The sequence below is a fragment of the Pan troglodytes genome, chromosome 5, assembly GCF_028858775.2.
Source record: "Pan troglodytes isolate AG18354 chromosome 5, NHGRI_mPanTro3-v2.0_pri, whole genome shotgun sequence".
Taxonomy (NCBI): Eukaryota; Metazoa; Chordata; class Mammalia; order Primates; family Hominidae; genus Pan; species Pan troglodytes.
The window spans coordinates 75,542,294-75,566,517 of NC_072403.2; the positions used below are offsets into that span (position 1 = coordinate 75,542,294).

The following is a 24,224-nucleotide window of genomic DNA, read 5'->3' on the forward strand; positions in this document are numbered from 1 at the left end:
TCTGTTCCCACATATGAATGAGAACATACGATGTTTGGCTTTCCATTCCTGAGTTACTTCACTTAGAATAATAGTCTCCAATACCATCCAGGTTGCTGCAAATACCATTATTTCATTCCTTTTTATGGCTGCGTAGTATTCCATGGTATACACACACACACACACACACACACATATTTTCTTTATCCACTCATTGATTGATGGACATTTGGGTTCATTCCATTTTTTGCAATTGCAGATTGTGCTGCTATAAACATGTGCGTGCAAGTATCTTTTTGTTATAATGACTTATTTTCCTCTGGGTAGATACCTAGTAATGGAATTGCGTGATCAAATGGTAGATCTACTTTTAATTCTTTAAGGAATCTCCACATTGTTTTCCATAGTGGTTGTATTAGTTTACATTCCCACCAACAGTGTAAAAGCGTTTCCTTTTCACCACATCCACGCCAAGATCTATTATTTTTTATTTTTTATTTTATTTTGGCCATTCTTGCAGCAGTAAGATGGTAGCACATTGTGGTTTTGATTTGTATTTTCCTGATAATTAGTGATGTTACGCATTTTTCTATATGTTTGCTGGCCATTTGTATATCTTTTTTTGAGGATTGTCTTTTCATGTCCTTAGCCCACATTTTGCTAAGATTTTGTTTGTTTGTTTGTTTGTTTCTCACTGATTTGTTTGAGTTCTTTGTAGATTCTGCATATTAGTCCTTTGTTGGATATATAAATTGTGAAAATTTACCCCCAGTTACTGGGTTGTCTGTTAACTCTGCTAATTATTTATCTTGTTGAGCAAAAGCTTTTTGGTTAATTAACTCCCATCTATTTACAATATCTTTGTTTTTGTGGCATTTGCTTTTGGGTTCTTAGTCATGAACTCTTTGGCAAAGCCAATGTCTGCAACGGTTTTTCTGATGTTATATTCTAGAATCTTTATGGTTTCAGGTCTTACATTTAAGACTTTGATGCATCTTGAGTTGATTTTTATATAAGGTGAGAGATGAGGATCCAGCTTCATTCTTCTACATGTGGCTTGCCAATTATCCCAGCATCATTTGTAGAATAGTTTGTCCTTTCCCCACTTTATGTTTTTGTTTGCTTTGTCGAAGATCAGTTGGCTGTAAATATTTGGCTTTATTTCAGGGTTATATATTCTGTTCCATTGGTCTATGTGCCTATTTTTATACCTGTACCATGCTGTTTTGGTGACTATGGCTTTATAGTATAGTGTGAAGTCACGTAATGTGATACCTGCAGATTTATTCTTTTTGCTTAGTCTTGCTTTGGCTATATGGCCTCTGTTTTAGTTCCGTATAAATTTTTCAGATTTTTTTTCTACTTCTGTGAAGAATGATGGTGGTATTTTAATGAGAATTGCATTTAATTTGCAGGTTGCTTTTGGCAGTATGGTCATTTTCATGATTTCAATTCTACCCATGAGATGAGCATGGAATGTGTTTCCATTTGTTTGTATCATCTGTGATTTCTTTCAGTAGTGTTTTGTAGTTTTCCTTGCAGAGGTCTTTCATCTTCTTGGTTAGGTATTTTTTGAAGTATTTTATTTTTTATGCAGTTATTGTAAAAGTGGTTAAGTTCTTAATTTGATTCTTAGCTTGGTCGCTGCTGGTGTATAGCAAAGCTACTGATTTGTGTACATTAATTTTGTATCCTGAAACTTTGCTGAGTCATTCATCAGTTCTAGGAGCTTTTTAGATAAGTCTTTAGGGTTTTCTAGGTATACGATCATATCAGCAGACAGTGACAGTTTGACTTCCTCTTTACCAAATTGGATGTCTTTTATCTCTTTCTGCTCTGATTGCTCTAGCTAGAACTTCAAGTACTGTGTTGAATAGAAGTGGTGAAAGTGGGCATCCTAGTCTTGTTCTGGTTCTCAGAAGGAATGCATTCAGCTTCTTCCCATGCAGTATAATGTTGGCTGTGGGTATGTCATAGATGGTTTTTATTACCTTAAGTTATGTCCCTTCTATTCCACTTTTGCTGAAGGTTTTATTCATAAAGGATGCTGTATTTTATCAAATGCTTTGTCTGCATCTATTGATATAATCATGTGACTTTCGTTTTTAATTCTGTTTATGTTGGGTATCACATTTATTGACTTGCAGATATTAAACCATCCCTGCATCCCCAGTATAAACCCACTTGATCATAGTGGATTATCTTTTTAATATGATGTTGCATTTCATTAGCTAGTATTTTGTCCTTGTGCTCAACAGGGATATTGGTCTGCAGTTTTGTTGTTCTTGTTGTAGTTGTGATGTCCTTCTCTGGTTTTGGTATTAGGGTGATACCGGCTTTATAGAATGATTTAGGGAGGATTCCGTCTTTCTTTACTTTGTGGAATAGTATCAGTAGAATTCGTTTGAATTCTTCTTTGAATGTCTGAAGGAATTCAGCTGTGAATCCATCTGATTCCGCACTTTTTTTAGCTGGGAATTTTTTTTATTACCATTTCAATCTCGCTGCTTCTTATTGGTTTGTTCAGAGTTTCTTTATCTTCCTGGTATATTCTAGGAGAGTTGTTTATTTCCAGGAATTTAACCATCTCCTCTAGGTTTTCTAGTTTATGTGCATAAAGGTGTTCATAGTAGACTTGAATAATCTTTTGTATTTCTGTGGTATCAATAGTAATATCTCCCATTTCATCTCTAATTGAGCATACTTCAAACTTCTCTCTTCTTTTGTTGGTTAATCTCACTAATGGCCTATCAATTTTATTTCTCTTTTCAAATAACTAGCTTTTTGTTTCATTATCTTTTGTAGTTTTTTTGTTTCAGTTTCATTTAGTTCTGATCTTATATTCATTATTTATTTTCTTCTGCTGTGTTTGAGTTTGTATGGTTCTTGTTTCTCTGGTTCCATGAGGTGTGACCTTAGATTGTCTATTTGTGCCCTTTTAGACTTTTTGATATAGGCATTTAATCCTATGAACATTCCTCTTAGCACCACTTTTGCTGTATCCCAGAGGGTTAGATAGGTTGTGTCACTATTATTCAGTTCAAAACGTTTTTAATATCCATCTTCACTTTATTGTTGACTGCTGATCAATCAGGAACAGTTTATTTAATTTCCATGTATTTGCATGGTTTTGAAGGCTCCTTTTGGAGTTGATTTCTAGTTTTATTCCACTGTGGTCTGAAAGAGTACTTTATATAATTTTGATTTTCTTAAATTTACTGAGACTTATCTGTGGCCTATCATATGGTTTATCTTGTAGAATGTTCCATATGCTGATGAACAGAATGTATATCCTGCAGTTGTTGGGTAGAATGTTCTGTAAATATCTATTAAATCCATTTGCTGTAGGGTATAGTCTAAGTCCATTGTTTCTTTGTTGACTTTGTATCTTAATGACCTGTCTAGTGCTGTCAGTGGAGTGCTAAAGTCCCTATATTAGTTCATTTTCAACATTAGTACTGAGATGTGAGGTATTATTATCCTATTCATCATGCTATTTGTTGTCTGAATACCTTGTTTGTTTCATTATGTTATTGTTGTATAAGTCCTGTGAGATTTATGCTTTAAGGAGGTTCTATTTTGGTTTATTTTGAAGTCTTATAGCTCCTTTTAGCGGTTCTCGTAGTGCTGGCTTGGTAGTGGCGAATTCTCACAGCTTTTGTTTGTCTGGAAAAGACTGTATCTTTCCTTCATTTATAAAGCTTATTTCAGTGGATACAAAGTTCTCGGCTGATAATTGTTTTGTTTAAGGAGGCTAAAAATAGGACCCCCAATCCCTTCTGGCTTGCAGGGTTTCTGCTGAGAAATCTGCTGTTAATCTGATAGGTTTTTCTTTATAGGTTACGTGATGCTTTTGCCTCACTGCTGTTAAGATTCTTTCCTTTGTCTTGACTTCAGATAACCTAATGACTATGTGCCTAGGCAATGATCTTTTTGCGATGAATTTCCCAGGTGTTCTTTGAGTGTTTTGTATTTGGATGTCTAGATCTCTAGCAAGGCTGGGGATGTTGTCTTTGATTGTTCCCTCAAGTATGTTTTCCAAACTTTTTGATTTCTCTTCTTCCACAGAAACACCAGTTATTCTTAGGTTTGAATGCTTAACATTGTCCCAAACTTTTTGTAGGCTTTGTTCATTTATTTATTACTTTTTTGTCTTTGATGGATTGGGTTAATTTGAAAGCCTTGTCTTCAAGCTCTGAAGTTCTTTCTTTTGCTTGTTCTATTCTATTGCTGAGACTTTCCAGTACACTTTGGATTTCTCTAAGTGTATCCTTCTTTCTATAAGTTGTGATTGTTTTTATTTATGCTATCTATTTCACTGAAGGTTTTTTCTTTAATAACCTGTATCATGTTTTTGATTTCAAGTTGGATTTCACTTTACTCTGATGCCTCATTGATTAGCTTAATAATCAACCTTCTGAATTTTTTTTCTGGCAATTCAGAGATTTCATCTTGGTTTGGATCCATTGCTAGTGAGCTGGTGTGATCTTTTAAGGGTGTTAAAAAACCTTGTTTTGTCATGTTACCAGAATTGTTTTTATGTTTTCTTCTCATTGGGTAGACTATGTCAGAGGGAAGATCTGGGACTCAAGAGCTGCTGTTCAGATTTTGTTGTCCCACCGCGTGCTCCCTTGATGTGGCATTCTTGTACCCCCTCCCCCTAGGGATAGGGCTTCTTGAGAGGTGAACTTCAGTGATTGTTTTTGCTTTTTTGGATCTAGCCACCAAGCAGAGGTACTGAGCTCTGGGCCGGTACTGGGGAGTCCTCTGATGTGATTCATCTTCAGGTCTTTCAGCTGTGGATACCAGTAACCTGCTCTGGTGGAGATAGTAGGGGAGTGAGGTGGACTCTGTGAGGGTCTTTGGTTGTGTTTTTGTTCAGTGCGCTCGTTTTGTGTTGGTTGCCCTCCAGGCAGGAGGTGGCGCTTTCAAGAGTGCATCAGCTGTGATACTATAGGGAGGATGCAAACTTGCCCTAGGAATGTCTGGTTAAGTATTCAGGTTTCTCAGCCAGTGGACAAGGCCATAGAGCTCCCAAGAGATTATGTCCTTTTTCTTTCGCAACTACACTGGTTAGAGAAAGACCACTGGGTGGTAGCATGGATAGGCATGTCTTAGTTCAGGCTCTCCTTGGGTGGGGCTTGCTGCAACTGCTGTGTGGAATGGGAATGTGGTTCCCAGGCCAATGGAGTTTTATTCCCAGGTGTATTAGGTTGCCTCTGCTGAGTCGTACAGGTCACCAAAGAAGTGGGGGAAAGTCAGCAGTCACAGGACTCACCCTGCTCCCACACAGCCCACAGTCCTAAAGGCCAGTGTTACTCCCACTGTGTCCCCCCAACAACACTGAGTCTATTTTTAGGCAGCTGGTGACCAGGGCTGAGAACTTGCCTCAGACCACCAGCGTCCCTGCTGAGAAAGCAAGTACACTCACAATGTTTTGGCATCTCAGGGAGCCTGCAGTAGCAATCCAGTTCCTTCAAAGGGTCAGATAATTCTCTCAGCTTTCCTGGTATTTTCCTGTGGTAGTTCTTGGAGCAAAATTTTATGATGTAAGTCTTCACACACTGCTCTGTCTGTCCAAGCAGGAACTGCAAGCTAGTCCTGCCTCCTATCTACATTTTTAATCAAAGCTCTCTAAATTATTCTTAAAGTTATTTTCTGGAGGCTAGGTGTTTCCCATAATGGGAGGATTGTTTGTACAAACAATTCTATTAAAAACTTCTAAAAATCTGCATAAGATATATTTTAAAATATCTTCTTAAAATCACTGCAAGTCTTGTAAGAAAAGAAATAATTATTAGACTGAAATCAAAGGGAAAACTAGAACTAATAGTAGTATTTGTTAGTTACATAAATGTGAATATTTGTACTGACATATCTATAGTTAAAAAATATAGAACAAAATGAAGAATCTAACAGGTAAGTGTCCCACAATAAGTTGCTACCTAATAAATACACCTTTGGGACAAAGGTGTATTAAAAAAATAAAATGATTGGCTTTCTTGAAGAATTGTAGCCCAATTTTAAAAGTCTGGAGGCTTCAGTAATCTAACATATTCAAATTGTTGAATGTGACTGAGGACAAGTAATGCCCCCATTGACTGAAACAAACAGAAATCCTCTCTGGATGAAGGCTTTCCTTCATCTCAGTCCTCTAATTATTCCTACAAATAATTATGCAGTGCTTAATTATGCTTAATTATACAATTAATTATGTGTAATGCTTAGCTCGATCAAAGATAGCCAGGTACATAAAGTAAAAACACACCAAAAGCATGTACCCACCGAAACACAAACAACAAAATAAATAGACCCAGAAGTACATCCTATTGAAATCATCAGGGAGAGCACAAAATAATTTATCCTTTTTTGGCCATGCTTTTATTCAACAAATATGTATTGAGTACCTCTCAGATACTCAGAACTCCTCGAGGCCCTATATATTCAGTTGTGGATAAAATAAGCAAATCTATTTTTTATAAGGACTTTACAATCTAGTGTGATGTTAAACAAGGAGAACTTATTTATTACTTAGGAACTGGTCCAAGTTTTGGTTTGAGCTCAGTTGTTTCTAAATCTTTTCGTGGATTACTCTGTGAGATGACTAATTTCAGGCCAGAAAGACCACTAGAGCCCAGGAGGTCAAGGCAGAAGAAACTCTTAAGCTTTTTAACTTAAAGAAGTCAAAAACAAAAGTTAAGGATATCAACAGAAACAGGGAAATAAAATGTGATGCTACAGATGTAAAAAAGGATATAAAGAACATAAAGATCTCCAAAATTTAATAAATTAAAAATTCATTGCATAGACCTCATAGCTAATTATATACAAGGATGTGAAGTTAGTGTTCTTAAAAAGAGTGCAGTAAAACAGTACGCAGTACAGACAAAGTTCAACCATGTGAGCACTACCACTGTAAGTAATACAGAATAGGACATTTATTATAGCACTAAAACTTTAGACAACTACACAAGACACTGGGTAAGTAAGGGTCAGAATGGGTGAGTTAGAGGATGAGAAAAATTTGCTCTCCTCCTCTCTGAAGAACCAGTATGGGTGGACAAATTAGAACTTGCCAGAGATCTCAGAAACCAGGCATGGCTGACTTGCAGAATGGGACCATTAAGGAGAACTAGTGGAGACATCTGTGTCAGGGTATTGCCTTTGCATCTGAGATGGAGTAGGCCTGAGGTCACTCTTGGTCAATAGGGCTAGCAGGTGAATATTACAAATGCAGAGTTGGGAAGAGTATGGTTAATTTTGAATTTGCTTCTCTGAGCATTGATGCTTCTGGTTCTTACAGCCTAACACCAAAACAACCAACAGAGGTTATGGCTGTTTCTTCCTCTCCACTTTCCAAATCATGTACAAACTTCTATTTTGGCCCACTATAACCTGGAAGCATATAGGGAAGCACATATGGAAAACATATTTCTAGCTAAGCTAAGTTTACACTGTAAAAAACACCACAAGCATGGGAGACAAAGAAATAAAAGGAAAATACAGGAAGAGAATAAAGTATATACAGGACAGAGTGAGAAAATGTAACATTATTTCAACTGAAGTCCTAAGAGGAGAAAAAAAGAAATAGGGCACAGATAATAAATTTTACCGGCCAAGGGTAAAAAAAAATTGTGGCTGATAATTTTTCAGAAATGGTCAATGACAGAAATCCATAGAGTCAAGGATCCTAAGTAATTTCAGGAAAAAAGAAATAAAAATAAATCCACAACTAGAAACATTATAATGAAACTGTACCTCATCAAATACACCATAAAAAAATCTTTAAAAATGGCCCAAGAGAAAATATTAAGTTGAAAGGTGACTTGTCAATAGCAGCAATAAAAGTCAGAAAACAGTAAAATGATATTCTCAACATGCCAAATAAAAACCCAGAACAACACAGAAAGAACAATAACAGCAAAACTCCCAACCTTGAATTCTATATGCCTTGAAAATACCCTTCAAGAATGAAGATGAAGTAAAATACTTTTCAGACAGAGGAGTAGCTGATCTTGCTTTCAACAGCAACTGAAGACATATACATATTTCACGGATAGCCTATGTATTAAAAAGTTTCCTAAAGGAAAAAAAAAACTCTTTTTAATGAAAGAATTATTTTTGAAATTCATTTAGAGATACTCTCATGAAAATCATCACTATGAAAATACAAATATGATCCTGCATGTAATTTTAGAAGTTTCCTGCCAAGTTGAAGCCCTTTCATGGACCCACTGAATTACTGCTGACATTTCCCTAACATTTCTTTCCAGTATGGCATTTGGGTTCATAGGTTTAAAATACAATGGAATGGGAAAAGCATTATTCTATAAATAATGTACTATTGTATTATTTGAGCTTATACTTACTTTTATTTGTAGAATTTTTGTATGTCAATTGCTTTCAAAGACTTTGTTACAGCTACACTGCCCATTTTGAAAGTTAATTACCATCTTATTTTTCTCAGTAATTACACAGACAATAAATGCAGGACTATAGCTAAAGGCAGGATACTGGCTAATCTGAAAGGAGGGGATTATATCCCTCCATAAGATGTGGGAGAGCTTAGGGATGATGAGAAGAAACTGAAAGATAAAATAATTTTTCTTATTTCTTTTTTTCCAGCTTTGTGCCTCACTCTTCTCTTACACCTGGGGAGTCAAGTCTGGATCCTCTGCTCCATATTTATTTAGCAAATAAAACACTGATCTCAAACAGCAACGGAACCTGTGTACTTGAGGTAAGGATAAGAGTCATGAGGAAAAAACAGGTTCTGTATTTTTATAATCTTGCCTCATTCCCTGCTTTCCATGGCAATTTTTGCTTCCTTATTCAGAATCTTTCACCATTCATTAACATCCTACTCTAGAGAATTTCAGGTTTTATCGTTTTTGGCTCTACTAAATGGTTCCTACCTCTTAAATTCACTTTAGATCCGCTAAAAGTGTGCTGAAATATCTCAATTTTTGTAGTCACAATTCTATGGGTTTTCACATTGTTGGTGTTACTTTGTCATAACATTATTTGGGCCTTGGAAAGAGAAAGAGATGCATTTAAATAATCCATTATTAAATGCATCTCTTTCTCTTTCAAGATGAAAGGGTTGAAAATTTTTTTTTTTGAGTTAATGGATAAACATATACAGGTTTTTATTCTTCTAGAAGTGACCCTTTATTACTTCCCTAATAACTTTTCTTATTTTTTCAGACTGGAAAATTCTTCCTGAAACTTGACTTAATAGAGTTCTATTCTCTTCCTTTCTCTACTCCTTCTACTGACAACTAGTTTTAAATGTAGTATTTTCTCATATTGATATTATCTTAATCATACATTCTCAGCTTTTTTGTTCTCTGTATTTTATTATGAGCTTATTTGCTTTTTCTCTTAGATTTGGCAACTAATAGGATATTGTTCTGAAGTAGCTTGATATCTGCTTGTTCTAGTATCCTGCCAATCTCCATTTCAATCATGTTACTATTTGTTTTGTCTGAACTTTTTTCTACAGAGCAGCTAGGAGAATATAGAGCATGGTAATTAAGAGGGTATTGTGTGACTTCACAATTTCTAAATTAAAATCTTGGCAACACTGCTGTCTTGAGTTCCTTAGGGTGTTGCTTTTCCAGCTGGAAACCTCTGTGGCCAGTGGCGCGTTTGCCTGAGTTTTGCTTGGGCCCACTGGCTCGTTCTGCCCCGTCAGCCTGCCAGGCTGTGCTTGGCTTGCACCACCGGCTAGGATCCCACGCCGGCCAAGGGTAAGCCAGGCACGGAGTGGCAAGGGATATGTGAGAAAGTGAGCGTGGGGTCCACCCACTGCGCACAGCCAGGCATGCTGGCTGCCGCAGCGCGGTGGGCAGCTCCAGGCACCGGCACAGGTGCGGGCTCTGTGTAAGGCTGTGGCTGGATCAGATATACCACAAGCAGCTTCCACTGTGGGCACCTGTGTCTGGATGAGGGGACTGCGGTGGCACCCAGAAGCTTTGAGACGCCAGGAACCACAGAGCCCCAAAGAGGGTGTCACGGCTCTGGCTCGGGGAGCCCCTAGGTCTGGCGTCCCCAAAGGGCCTCTTCAGCTCTTCTCTCCTTTTCATCGTCCACAGCATGGCGATCGGGGGGAGTTTCAGCCCTGTTTGTGTTACAGCTCTTTCATTCCCACCATTCAGTTGGTCTTGACTTCTTGTCCTGCCTCTTAAAAAAATGAGGTATGCGGACAACTGGAGGGTGAGCAAGGTGGAGAGGAGCTTTATTGAGCAACAGAACAGCTCAGAGGAGACCCCTAGTGGATCGCTCCTTTCTGCAGACAGGTCATCCTTATCACTCCAGGAGACCTGAAGTGGGTAGTTCCTTCCCACAGCTGGTAGTCCCGACATATGTCCGAGTCTGGCTGAGTCCAGGGTTTCAGTGGGCTCAGAAGGGAGGAAATATGCGCTTATTTGTCCATGGGCTGTCATTGGCAGGCCCGAAAAAAGCACCGTAAGTTCTCACTCTGGGTAGTGGACTCCAGCTGGAACTGACAACCCGGCCCCCAGGCTTCAGGCCATCCCTGCCTTGAAGGTGGGGTTTCACCTGGGATGCACCTCTTTCCACCCAAGGGCCTGTCTGCCTCTTGCCACCATCAACATGCTGTCCCCAGTGCCCAGGCTGTTTGTGTTGAGGGGTGCTGCAGGCCCATGCTGACCTGCTCTCACCACCCACCCCGCCCGCCAGCCTCCCTCCTGTGCTTGTTGGTGCCCAAGTCTGGAGGAGGCTGAGGCAGCAGGGAGCTGGTGTGTCAGTGCTGTCCCGAGTGCCCGCACACTTGGTAGAGTTGCAACAGTGCCCAGGCTTGGTCACAACTTTGCTCCATGCCAGAGTGGGTGCTAGAAGTGGGGAGAGGCCAGGGAGCAGGAGCAGGTACTTTCAAGCCTGCGATGGCAAGGAGCTTCCTGGGCCCCCAAAGAGTGCAGTGATGCTGGAGTCCAGAGCCACAGCTGGGTGGCTGCAGCTGTGCCAGGGAGCACGGGCTTCTGCCTCATCAACTAAGTAGGGGTCTGGGCTCTCGCCTGCTCCTGGCTCCCACCAGCTCTGCAGAACATGCAACCCTGTCCATGTCTCATGCTGTGCAACCAGCATCCTTGCAGCAGCTGCTCCACACTGGTCGTCACTTCCATCACTAGTTACTAGCAATGTGACTAATGCCAATTATTTTAAATATAATAAATTTGAGTTTTTTCCTTTTTTCTGTGGCGGAAATAACTCATTAATGTGAGGATTAAATGAGAAAATGCATATTAAATACTTCACCAGAAACTTACTAAAAAATCTGTGGGCTCTCTACAAATAAAACAAACAAAATTTCTGCCTTTATCGTTTTTAAATTAAATTCAGGAAGACATGTAGTAAATAATAAATAAATGTGACCAAGTGTGTTGGCTCATGCCTTTAAGCTTAGCCTTTAATCTTAGACGCAGAGGTGGAGGATCGCTTGAGCCCAGGACTTAAAGACCAGCCTGCACAACATAGGGGGATGCCATTGCTACAAAATTTTTTTAAAAAACAACATATCCAACTGTGGTGGTGTAAACTGGTAGTCCCAGCTATTCAGGAGGCTGAGGTGGGAGGATTGCTTGAGGCTGGGAGGTTGAGGCTGCATTGATGAGCTGTGATGACACCACTGCACTGCAGCCTGGGTGACAGAATTGAGATCCTGCCTCAAAAAATAAATAACTAAATAAATAAAAGTAAAGTATATAGTGTCATAGAAGACACGAGTTAAGGAGAAAAAGCAAATACTTAAGAGTAGTGTATATTATAGTACATAAATTATATATCATAATAAAACGTTAATGATAGAAATAAACAAAGAATGGAAGATTAGAGAATATAGGAAGTACTAATGGGAAAGAGAAGTGGATAATCTTTTATGCTTTTATTTATTTTTATTTTTATTTTCCTCATTCTTGCTGTCATCTTAAGGGAAGTGGTTAATTGTTGGCTGTTTTATACAGAATAGTCAAGGAAGAGCTCACTGAGGTAATCAAATTTGAGCAGAAATTTGCAAGAGATGAGATATCCATGTAGCTAGTTGGGTGAAGAGCAATGCAAACAAAGAATAACCAGAGTAGACTTCCAGACAGGAGAATGCTTGGCATGTTCAGGAAGACAAGCAAGCAAAAAAGTGTAGCCAGAGGACAATGAATGAAAGAGGCTATAATATGAATTGAGGTCATGGAAATAACAAGGTAGGGTTGGGGAGGAAGTGGGACTGACTGCAAAACATTTTGTAGGTTGTTGTCAAAGATTTTGGCTTCTGTTTAAGAAAGACAGCAAATCATTGAAAAATTTTGAGCAGAGAAATGACCTTGTCTTCTTTTCAGTTTTACTGGGTCATTCTGACTGAGGTATAGAGAATAGACCAAATAAGACAAGAGTAGAAGGACAATTGCTTGATCAGTTCTTCCTGCCCGCTGCATAAATAAAGACCATGGCATTGCACTAAAGAAAAGTTTAATTGACACAAGGCCTGCCACACTACACAGAAGATGGGGTTGTTACTCAAATCAATCCCATCTCAGGCTTTTAGGTTAGCAGTTTTTCAAAGACAGTTTGAGGGAAGGGATGGGGTGGCCAGGTAATGGGTACTTGCTGCTGATTGGTTCAGGCAGAGATGAAATTGTAGGAGGGCACAGCTATCCTCTTAAGCTGAGTTGCTTCCATGTGGAGCCATAGGAGCAATCAGGTCCAGGTGTCAGACAGGCAAAAAACCTGAACAAATATCTCAAAAGGGCAATATACTATAGTGATGTTGCATATCTTGTGATCAGACCACACCTTAGCTCTTCCCCCTAGCCTGATAATGTTTCATTAGATTTACAAAGGTGGTTGAGTTTTGGGAGAGGCCTATTATCATTTAAAACTAAATTTTATATTGAATGGGTGCTGTGGCTCGTGCCTGTAATCCTTGTACTTTGGGAGGCCAAGGTGGGAGGATTGCTTGAATCCAGGAGTTTGATACAAGCCTGGGCAATATAGGGAGACCTCATCTCTATAAAAATAACAAAATAAGATAAAAGTCATAAACTAAATGTCTCTCAAAGTTAGCTTAGCCTAAGCTCAGGAATGTTGAAGGGAAAGGCAAGATGGGGCGGGGTGGTTAAATCAGATCTCTTTTACTGTCATAATTTTCTCCCTGATATAATTTGCAAAGGTAGTTTTAAACCCTGCTTTGGGCTCCATAGCACCTTACTCTTAAGGTGTTGGCTATAGAGATGGGAAAAGGCTGATGATCACTCTAGCTTCTTCCTGTTGACAAGAGGCATAGTTGTGGGGTTGAGGTGGGTTATGCACAAGGGAAATAAAAATAAAACCACTTTGCAGTTATCTGCATCTACTCATGGGGTTCCCAGTTAGTGTTCCTAGGCTTATGTGTCAAAGATGTTGATATCCTTACCAACAGTTTTAGCACAGCACTTAAATGAACTGCAGACTAGTCCTGAAACTAGATCAGTTCAGTTAAACAGCTGTTTCCAATATGAGGAGATGGCATCTCAGGTGGTCTAGGCTTCTGTCTGTGATGAAGGCAAATTGATTTTTAATAAGAGGCATTTCATAGAGACAGAAGAAAAATGAAGTTTAATGTTGGGCACAATTTATCCAGATGTTAGACTCAAAGAACTTTTAGTTATAGAAGAGGAAGGCACTAGCAATCTGACATATTCTTCTCACCTGTATAACAAGGACTAAGCTTCAGCTTGCAGGGCCTCAGGAAATATTTTGATGGGGTTACGACTAGATTTGCTAAAAATATGGAATGTAGATGACAGAGAGAAATCAAGGATGACTCCACAGTTGTTGGCACAAGCACTGAAACATTAAATTGCTATTAACTGGAATGGGGAAATCTTCAAGAGGATCAGGTTTTGCAGAAGTCAAGTTTGAAATACGGATAAACTTCCATGTAGAGTTGCCAAGTAGCTAGCTGAATAGATGACTGGCCTTGTGATAGAATTAAGATTAATCATCACATAAACACTGTATATTCATGAGGTTATATAAGATCGCTAAGGGAGTGGGTGTAGATAAAGGAGTAAAATGCTGAATCCTAAAGTGATTCAATATTTAGTGGCCTTAACATGGAAACTAACACTATTGTTATGACTCAGTAAATGACAGGACATTTGAATGCATCCATTATAATTTTTTAAAATTATAATCAAGTAACACTACTAACAGTGTATTTAATATGTAGAGAATCCTTTATAGATCCACGAAGTCCAGGGCTGAAGAAGTTGCTCAGAAATGTAATTAGGCACCCTAACTCTGTTTTCTTTCTATCCGTCCTCATTTGTCCATATGTTTGTCTCTTCATGTATACAAAGTAACGACTGCAATCCCAGGTGTTGTTCACAATACAGGTTGGAAGAAGCAAATATAGGAAAGGGACAAAGAAAAGAAGAGCCAAGCCAGTCAAGTCTGCTTATTTTAAAAACATTTCCTGGAAAGATTACTTAGAGATTTCTGTAGTTTCTGAAAGAATAGCTGCAAGAGTCTGGAAGTATACTTTGGCTTTTCATATTCTCTAGCAGGGGTCAGCACACATTCAAGGCAAAGGCCGAAGAGCACTGAAGACTTTGGGACCATGTGACCTTTCTCCCAACTACTTACCTGTGCCATTGCGGCGGGCAAACAGCCATAGACAATATGTAAATGAATGACTGTGGTTGTGTTTTAATAAACTTTATTTACAAAAGTAGGAAGGACTCCAATTTGATCTGTGGGCTTTAGTTTGCTGACCTCTGCTCTATAAAAGTGTGAGAAATTGGAAAAGGGCCAGTTTGTGGCTTTGAGGGTAGGTATTTCATAATTATAGTAGATGTATTCTAGGCAGCTACTATTAAGCAACACTGATTATCTCAGTAAACTGTAGAGGGAGAAGCACTGAATAATGGACAGCTTCACCACTTAATACCAGTGTGAACTTGGGCAAGTCACTTATCCTTCTAATGCCAAGTTTTCTCATCTATAAAACAGAGACATTAAAACCTACTTCGCCTACCTCTACAGATTAGTGGGAGAATTAAATGAAATAATGTGAAATAAAATGAAAATGCTTTGAAAACTCTCTGGTATTCACAAGTATGTGGTACTTCAGACTTGGCACAAAATGCATTCTGTAAAATACATTGAGCTTTTCTTTCCTCTTTTTTACAATGTCTTTTCATATAATTACAAAATGAAATATAGCACACTGCAAGAAGGTAAAGTGTTACCATTGTAGCCTAACCCTGCTTAGAAAAGTGGTGAGAGCAAAGTGAACTCAGATGTGAATTACTAGAAGATCTAAGTGAGAAAGCATTAGATATACAAAAGTCAAAAAATAAATCTTATGATGGATAGTTCAGAGAAAACACAACCCTAACAATGCAATGATTACGTTGTGGTAGCAAGAAAAATGCTTTATATAGTATCTTTATATGAGCCAACCTTTTTGACTTCTCATTTACTATTAAAAATACTATTTAATAAATTTCTGTAGATAGACATATTTGCTGTGTAACATTGAGGCTTTTATTTTATTAATTACATAAGCTACATGGAACACAGATTCAAGGGCCCTCAGTTATGGTCCTCGATTTATCCCTATTTACTAGTATCCTCTGAAATTCAGGGAAAATTATTTAACTTACTTGGGACTCAATTTCTTCACCTATGGAACATGGAAGTTAAACTAGGTATCATAAGATAATCTTCTAGTTTTTCAATTCTTTGTTTCTACTTGAGAAAATATAACTTACCTAGTGGTATATATTACATTCTTATAGTCATCCAAGTAGCATAATAAGTTATTAAGGAATAACTAATACATTTATAACACTGTTCAGAATGCATATTTCTTCTGCTCAAAAACCACACAAACAGCAACACTGACCTTTCAATGGAAAATGAGGATAGTAGTTGATATGCTAACCTGTAGCATAAAATGAAATTTGGAATATGATAGAGCATGAATAATAACATGCTCACCCGCACCAAGGGAGCTCTTTATACTATAGGAAAAAGAAGAAAATTTGTATTTTTGTCTGTATAGAGTTAGTGAGTATAAGTGCGGATTTCTTACATGCATACGTTGTCTAGTGGTGGAGTCCAGGCTCAGAAAAATTTTATTAGACATTGATTTTGAATTTTATTTAAGTATTTACACTTCCAAAATGCATTAACTTGTCAAGTGGAAATCAGGAACATTCATCTGTCTACTGATGAACGAGCAGAGAAAATCTGGTACCTATAAAGCATCCAGATAAGAATATAAGTACAAAGCATGCAGTTGCTTTGCATTCAGCATTGTAACAGGCACTTTCATAAACTCCTCATGAGCTCATTTTGCCTACTTTTTATTGGTTCTGTCCATAGAACTTTCAGGATTTTTTTTTGGTTTTTGGCAGTTAAGTGTTAGGCTCTGTGGCAAGTTTGAATCCCACTTCTATTACGTTAACAATTGTGTTACCTAAGACATATTGTTTACCATAATCTTTCTGTCATTAAATTTCCTCATATATAAAGTAAGAGAAGTTGTAAGAGAATTAGAGTGATGTGAGAACTAAAGAGTGTCTGCCACATTGTAAATATTCAATGACTTTAGCCACTAACTGAATTATAACCTTTCTTTCCATTCATTATTCTCTTTTATGCTTGGGAACTCTAACATCCATAATAATGGACTTTCTAAAATTTGGCCTCACAGTTCCTGGAACACCTACTAGTAAATTTTACTTATACTCTACTCGAATTATCCATAGGCACATTAGAACTGCTGACAGAATCTTATTTGCATGTTAAAAAAATTTATTCTCCCTCTATGGAAAGAAGACTTGCAGATTATGAACATGAAAGAGAAAAATCAATTATAAGTCTGTTATAGTAAATCAGAGTAGAGATGACAGTATTTGCGCTTGTTCAGTCATAATGAAGTTGTAGAGAAACAGAGATCAGACTAAATTTTTCAAGTAAAACTCACCTCCCACTTGCCCCAAAGAGGGAAAACAAGACAGGATTTTTTTTTTTTTTCCATTCATGTTAGGTGTCCATTATAGCCCATCTGGTGTATATGCCATCCTCATTCAAGGACCAAAGCTAATATTACTTTTCACAGTAGCTGGAGGAAATAACACACTGGAGGATAGCATAGTGGATTAAGTACTTTGGTCCAGAAATGATGTGCATTCTTCCACCCACACCTCACGGACTGAAACTCACCACCCAGCCCCATCCTCCAGACAGAATTCAGGAAGTGCAACTACCTTGTGTCCAGAAGGTGGGCTGGAGAATGAGGATATTTTTCAACAGCACAAATAATGGTCACATCTGTCTTCATTGTCACCAAAAACTTGGTTGATCCTCTTTTTTACAGGGGTCTCCCATTAATCACAGTAATTTATTCCTGCGAATTAGAGGTTTATGTGTGAAAATACTAACAAGTAGTCTATTTCTTAATAATTTAAATGAAAAATATTCCTAATGAGTTACACATCAGTCAAATATTTACAACCAATATATTACTTTTTAAAATGCATTGAAGAATACACATTATGAACTATTGCCTAAGTATATAAATTGCTTACATCTTTGGTTCTTAACTACCAAACAACTAATACGGTTGTTAACAAGCAGTTCTTTTGCATTCAGTAAGTTTTCTTCCATTGATACAGCTTTTCTCAATAATTTTTATACAAATTTCTTTATTGTTTGGAGGACTTGTTTTACTATTTTAGACAAGTACTATAGAAATATAAAAAGTAACGTGGCAAGATGTTCAACACAAGTACAAAGTCACAGAATATTTTAACTGACAATGACACTGTGATGTGCTTCATATAAGAATGGTATTTCTTTTGTTGATACTCTGCAAGTTTTCAAGATATCTGCATATGATTTAGAAGTTCTGTCAAATGTATTTGTTATGCAACCTGAGACTTTCACATATACCATTTTTGCTAAAATATTGCTATTGAGTTTTTGAAATTTTTTTAGATAAATATTGGTCAAAATATTTACATTGAGAAATATGTAAGTTCTACTAAGTTTGGATAGAAAAAGCAGAAAAATGCTCTATTAAGAAAATATTAATGGAGAAGATGTTCCATAAGGTGTAACTGTTTACTTCTTCTGTTTCTCCTGTTTCCCCAGGCGGGGGGAACACAAAGTCCCAAGCAATCTTAGTATCTAACTAAAATCCATGAATCTAGGTAATGTGATAGTCTCCAAATGAAGTCTGGATGTGATTCCTATTGACCTAAGTGTCAATGATCCCCTTTCCCCTACCAAATATTACATAGTGAAGCAGACACAAGACAACCACAGTGACCATTTTGACATGGGAAGAACAGGAGATATAATGGTCATTGATCAACAGCAATTCTGAAATCCAGCTGTGTGGAATTTATGAGGTGCTTTTACACTGGAAGTGTATTCCTTGATTAGACCCTAATTTCACTTCCTAGGATTAGCAATCCAGTTCTGTACCTTGTTCTCCATCATCCATGGGATTGACCTTTGGGAGTTCTTTAACTTTCTATTATCCTTCTTGTCTTCACTTAAAGTGGGAATTTGAGAATTTGTCTTCTCTGGAGGCTGTGCAGGATTTTTTTATAGGCTTGTTTTACATCTTTAGAATATTGAGGTCATTTTATTTTTTATTCCAAAGAGGTAGATTACTTAGTGGAATTATAGCCTCAAAAGGTTCATTGCCCATTGCCCTACGCACAAGACAAATCAATACACCAAGACATCAGGTTGCAGCAGAGAAGGAGGTTTAATTGTAGGGCCGCCAAACAAAGAGACAGGAGGAAACCTGAAGGCTGTCTTCTCGAGGAGTTTGAGGGTAGGGTTTTTAAAGGTTTTGGAGTGGACTGATGTGTGGAGATTGTTGATTAGTTGAAGAGTGCAGGGTGCAGTCATGAGACAGGGAGAAGAAGAAACTGCATTCTCATGCTGATTTAGTTCTCATGTGGGGTTTTTGGGTTGGCATCATCTGTTCTGCTGGAATTCAGGATTCTTAAAAGTCTTATGATTCTAACTTTAGATATCCTACCTAGAAGAACAATGGACATGCAAATGGTCGATATCTAGTGACTTTGATTTTGGTTACAAGGAAGTGAATCAAATTGCAGCCTGACTAATGCACACTTGTAACTATATTTCTGTCCAGAATTCTTGTTAACCCTGTGTTGACAGCTTCAGAATAACCCCCTTAAAGATTCAAGTCTTTTGTGTGTGTGTGATAACTTCTGGTTATAAAACATACTATTCTTTTAATGATATGACTCTCCCTTTAGATTTAATTTTGGGTACCTTGATCCTGCCAGGAATCTGTAGAACAGGCTTACCTTCAGTCTCATTTCCTTGCACTATTTGTTCAACTGAAAGGATTGACTGAGCATCATCTTAAACTACTGTATAGTTTTAACAGTGAGTGTGATAGTCATACACTTGACTTTACTGTGAATCTGAGTTTTGATTGACCTTTGCTGATCAAATCATTTCTCAATTTTGCTTTTTAATGGTTGTGGTTAAAAATGTGTTTCAACCCTACACACCCCTAAAATTCTAAACAATGCCATCATATTTTTGCATGAAAACCATTGAATTATTTTCCAAGCTCATCTCTTTCCTATAGTACTGTGTCTGGAATTGGTGGGTTCTTGGTCTCACTGACTTCAAGAATGAAGCCGCGGACCCTCGCGGTGAGTGTTACAGCTCTTAAGGTAGCGCATCTGGAGTTGTTCGTTCCTCCCGGTGGGCTCCTGGTCTTGCTGGGCTCAGGAGTGAAGCTGCAGATCTTCGCGGTGAGTGTTACAGCTCATAAAAGCAGCATGGACCCAAAGAGTGAGCAGTAGCAAGATTTATTGCAAAGAGCGAAAGAACAAAGCTTCCACACTGTGGAAGGGGACCCCAGCGGGTTGCCATTGCTGGCTTGGGCAGCCTGCTTTTATTCTCTTATCTGGCCCCACCCACATCCTGCTGATTGGTAGAGCCGAGTGGCCTGTTTTGTCAGGGTGCTGATTGGTGCGTTTACAATCCCTGAGCTAGATACAAAGGTTCTTCACATCCCCATTAGATTAGTTAGATACAGAGTTTCCACACACAGGTTCTCCAAGGCCCCACCAGAGCAGCTAGATACGGAGTGTCGATTGGTGCACTCACAAACCTTGAGCTAAACACAGGGTGCTGATTGGTGTATTTACAATCCCTGAGCTAGACATAAAGGTTCTCCAAGGCCCCACCAGAGCAGCTAGTTACAGAGTGTCGATTGGTGCACTCACAAACCTTGAGTTAAACACAGGGTGCTGATTGGTGTATTTACAATCCCTGAGCTAGACATAAAGGTTCTCCAAGGCCCCACCAGAGCAGCTAGATACAGAGTGTCGACTGGTGCACTCACAAACCTTGAGCTAGACACAGGGTGCTGATTGGTGTGTTTACAATCCCTGAGCTAGATATAAAGACTCTCCACGTCCCCACCAGACTCAGGAGCCCAGCTGGCTTCACCTAGTGGATCCCGCACCGGGGCTGCAGGTGGAGCTGCCTGCCAGTCCTGCGCCGTGCGCTCGCATTCCTCAGCCCTTGGGTGGTCGATGGGACTGGGCGCCGTGGAGCAGGGGGTGGTGCTCGCTGGGGAGGCTCGGGCGGCACAGGAGCTCATGGAGTGGGTAGGAGGCTTAGGCATGGCAGGCTGCAGGTCCCGAGCCCTACCCCGCGGGAAGGCAGCTAAGGCTCGGTGAGAAATCGAGCGCAGCATCGGTGGGCTGGCACTGCTGGGGGACCCAGTTCACTCTCCGCAGCCACTGGCCTGGGTGCTAAGTCCCTCATTGCCCGGTGCCAGCAGGGCTGGCCAGCTGCTCCGAGTGTGGGGCCGCCAAGACCACGCCCACCCGGAACTCCAGCTGACCCAGAACTCCAGCTGGCCCGCAAGCGCGGCAGGCAGCCCCGGTTCCTGCTCGCGCCTCTCCCTCCACACCTCCCTGCAAGCTGAGGGAGTGGGCTGCAGCCTTGGCCAGCCCAGAAAGGGGCTCCCACAGTGCAGCGGCGGCCGAAGGGCTCCTCAAGTGCCGCCAAAGTGGGAGCCCAGGCAGAGGAGGCGCCAAGAGTGAGCGAGGGATGTGAGGACTGCCAGCACGCTGTCACCTCTCAGTACCATTACAAATGCAACCATCACAAATTCTCTTTGTTAAACTTGTTCAACTTTTGACCTAAAGCTACAAGTTCACTGGGATATTTTCTCTCTTTCATGGTATCACAAGTGACAGTTTTATGTTTCACTCTTGCATAATACAAATTGCCATTCTTACAGCCTCCAGTAAGAGTTCCCTTGCTGTTTACTGCCCAGACTTAAAGTAAATACTGTGCATTTTATTGTCATTGTTACAGTAGCACCAATTTCAGGTAATCAATATTTATATGAAGATAAACTGGGAAAGGAAAGAGATGAAACAAAGAAAGAGAAAGAAAGAGAAAGAAAGAAAGGGCAGAGAGAGAAAGAAAGGCAGGCTGAAAGAAGGAAAGAAAGAAAGAAAAGAAAACCTGAAATATATTGGTTTTTAACAAGACAGTTTTTGTGTGTGTGTGTGTGTGTTTTTTACATAATATGCCCATTTCCATTGAGCCGGGGGCTCTCTGTTCTTATGAGTCCATACAATACATAAAACACTGCCGAGAACACACATAGTCAATATGTATCTATTATTACTATTACTATCATTATTAATTACAACTTTGAGGCTGGGATATTTGTTACTATCTTTGAATTTGTTATTTTGTAAATTAGTCATTCCTCACTTTTGACCTCTTTACTCCATTCCTGGTCTGTATTCTAATCTACTCCTTATTCGGGTCCATGGCTTGTTTTAGGTATACAAATACAATTGATTTCAATGGTCAGAGGAGCTTTAATTAAAAATTTAGGGTTTGTTTAAAACAGATTCAATTATACAGGGAGTGGATTAAGGTTTAGTTTATTCATTGTATCTATCCCTGTATAGACTCTCACCCTTATCAGAGGGATCATGTGAGTTCCACAGTACATCATATAGGCTTTTGGACATTCCAGACTTCCCAGTGATATGAGATTACTAAATGCATATAGAAGATAACAACAACAACAAGAAAACAAAGACTATGATCTTGGCCTTAGAATTCAAGCAAACTCTAGGTAGTGGCTCTGTTTTAGCCCCTAAATATGGCAAGGTCTGAGCCAGAAATGAATTTGATGAACTGTGTGACTTGATGAACTACAAATTCAAGAACCAAATAATCACTGTGAGATTTTAGACCTCAAAAATCTCCCAGGACTGAATAGTCTGACTATAAGTGCTTTGTATCATCGTCTAGGAGGTTCAAAACGTGTACAGGAGATGATTTTTGTGGAACCTCTTAGGGACTAAGAGACTATACACATCACTACACAGGCTTCAGTGATTTAGATCATGATTGCTACCTGGAAGCTGCTATCTGGAAGCTACATTTGAAAAATCTGCAATTAAAGGAAGGGAAGGAATAATTTCAGAACATCCACAGGAAAGTTCAGTAAAGATAAAATAGTTTTGGTAACTGAAAAATATTACATTTGCAAATGATTATTGCGATGTAGAATTCCAAGAGCAATTTTAGATAGACAATTGTTACATTTAACTTCAGGGACTACATTAAGAACCTTTTCTTGAGAAATTTGCCTTGCTTAATGGCTTTAGAGCTAAATGGAAATCATTGTCACTGTAATTTCAAATATAAAACAAAACAAAATAGTTAGATGCAAGTTTTCAATTTGCATATAAGCAATTGTGTTTAATTTTCAGAAACTTAACTCAAACTAGTTAAATTTCATTTATTCAGTAAACATAAAAATAGAAAACATGTATGTTATAATTATATGAGACTATTTCATAACCTCTCTTTGCCTAAAATATGCGGTATTATATTGACATTTTCACACCAGAACTTTCCTTTTGTTAACTGAGGCAAGTCACAAAATTAACATGTTTTTGTTGTTCATATTGGAAAGATTTAAAAGTAAGCAAATGAAAGCTGGATAAATTTGTAATTATCTGAATCCTCCATTATGCCTGCATTAGTTTTCTGTTGCTATAACAAATTGCCACAACCTTAGTGAAATAAAACAACACAAATAGATTATCTCACAGTTTCAAGAGGTCAGAATTTGGTGATTTCAGCTAGTTTCTCTGCTCCAAGTCTCCCCAGGAAGAAGTCGAAATGTTGACAGAGTACCATGGCTTTTCGGGGAATATAAGATCATCTGTTTCCTTGCTCGCTCAGATTGCTGGCAGAATTCAGTGCATTTTGATTTTGAGATTGAGGTCCCTGTTTTCCTTCTGACAATTGGCTTGAGGTCTTCTCAGCCTCTAGAGGCAGCCCACTTTCCCTGTATAACAGCCCCCTTCCTCTAGGTTGAAATTTTCTCAGGCTTTGAATTTCTCCCCTCCCTCCCTTTTCCAGAGCATCTGTATTATTCAGGGCTCACTAGAGGAACAACATTAATAGGATAGATGTGTATATAAAGGGGAGTTTATTAAGGAGAATTGACTCACACGATCACAAGGTGACGTCCCACAGTAGGCCGTCTGAAAGCTGAGGAGCAAGGAAGCCAGTCCAAGTCCCAAAATCTGAAAAGTAGGGAAGCCAACAGTGCAATCTTTAGTCTCTGGCCAAAGGCCCAAGAGCCCCTGACATACAGTAGTGTAAGTCCAAAAGGTCCAAAGCTGAAGAACTTGCAGTTCGGTGTTCAAGAGCAGGAACCATCCAGCACAGAAGAAAAATGAAGGCAGGAAGACTCAGCGGGTCTGCTCTTCCACCTTCTCCTGCCTGCTTTATTCTAGCTGCTCTGGCAGCTGATAGATGATGCCCACCCAGATTGAGGGTGGGTCTGCCTCTCCCTATGCACACTAACTCAAATGTTAATCTCCTTTGGCAACACCCTCACAAACACACCCAGGAACAATACTTTGCATCCTTCGATCCAATCAAGCTGACACTCAATATTAACCATCACAGCATCTTTCTGAATTCAGCTGAAAAAAGGCTCTCCTCCTTTAAGGACTAGAGTGATTAGACTGAAACTGTCTAATCCAGGATAGTCTCCTCATCATACCCTTCATCACCTCTGCAAAGTTTCTTTTAGCATGTAAGCTGACATATTCGTAGGTGCAATATCAAGGGATTGAAGATTAAGGGGGCAAAACTGCCAACCCCAATACTAAGTC

The 24,224-nt window shown here is 39.0% G+C and overlaps 1 protein-coding gene across 7 annotated transcripts in view; it reads left to right on the forward strand.

Annotated features, from left to right (window-relative positions):
* LOC129144276 (protein eyes shut homolog) overlaps positions 1–24,224 on the forward strand; it is a 378,386-nt gene that overhangs the window by 51,512 nt on the left and 302,650 nt on the right. For all 7 annotated transcript variants that reach the window (XM_054685963.2, XM_063813146.1, XM_054685962.2 and 4 more), the window contains exon 2: positions 8,605–8,719. The gene's annotated coding sequence lies outside the window, so the exon portion shown is untranslated. The remainder of the gene's footprint in view (positions 1–8,604; positions 8,720–24,224) is intronic.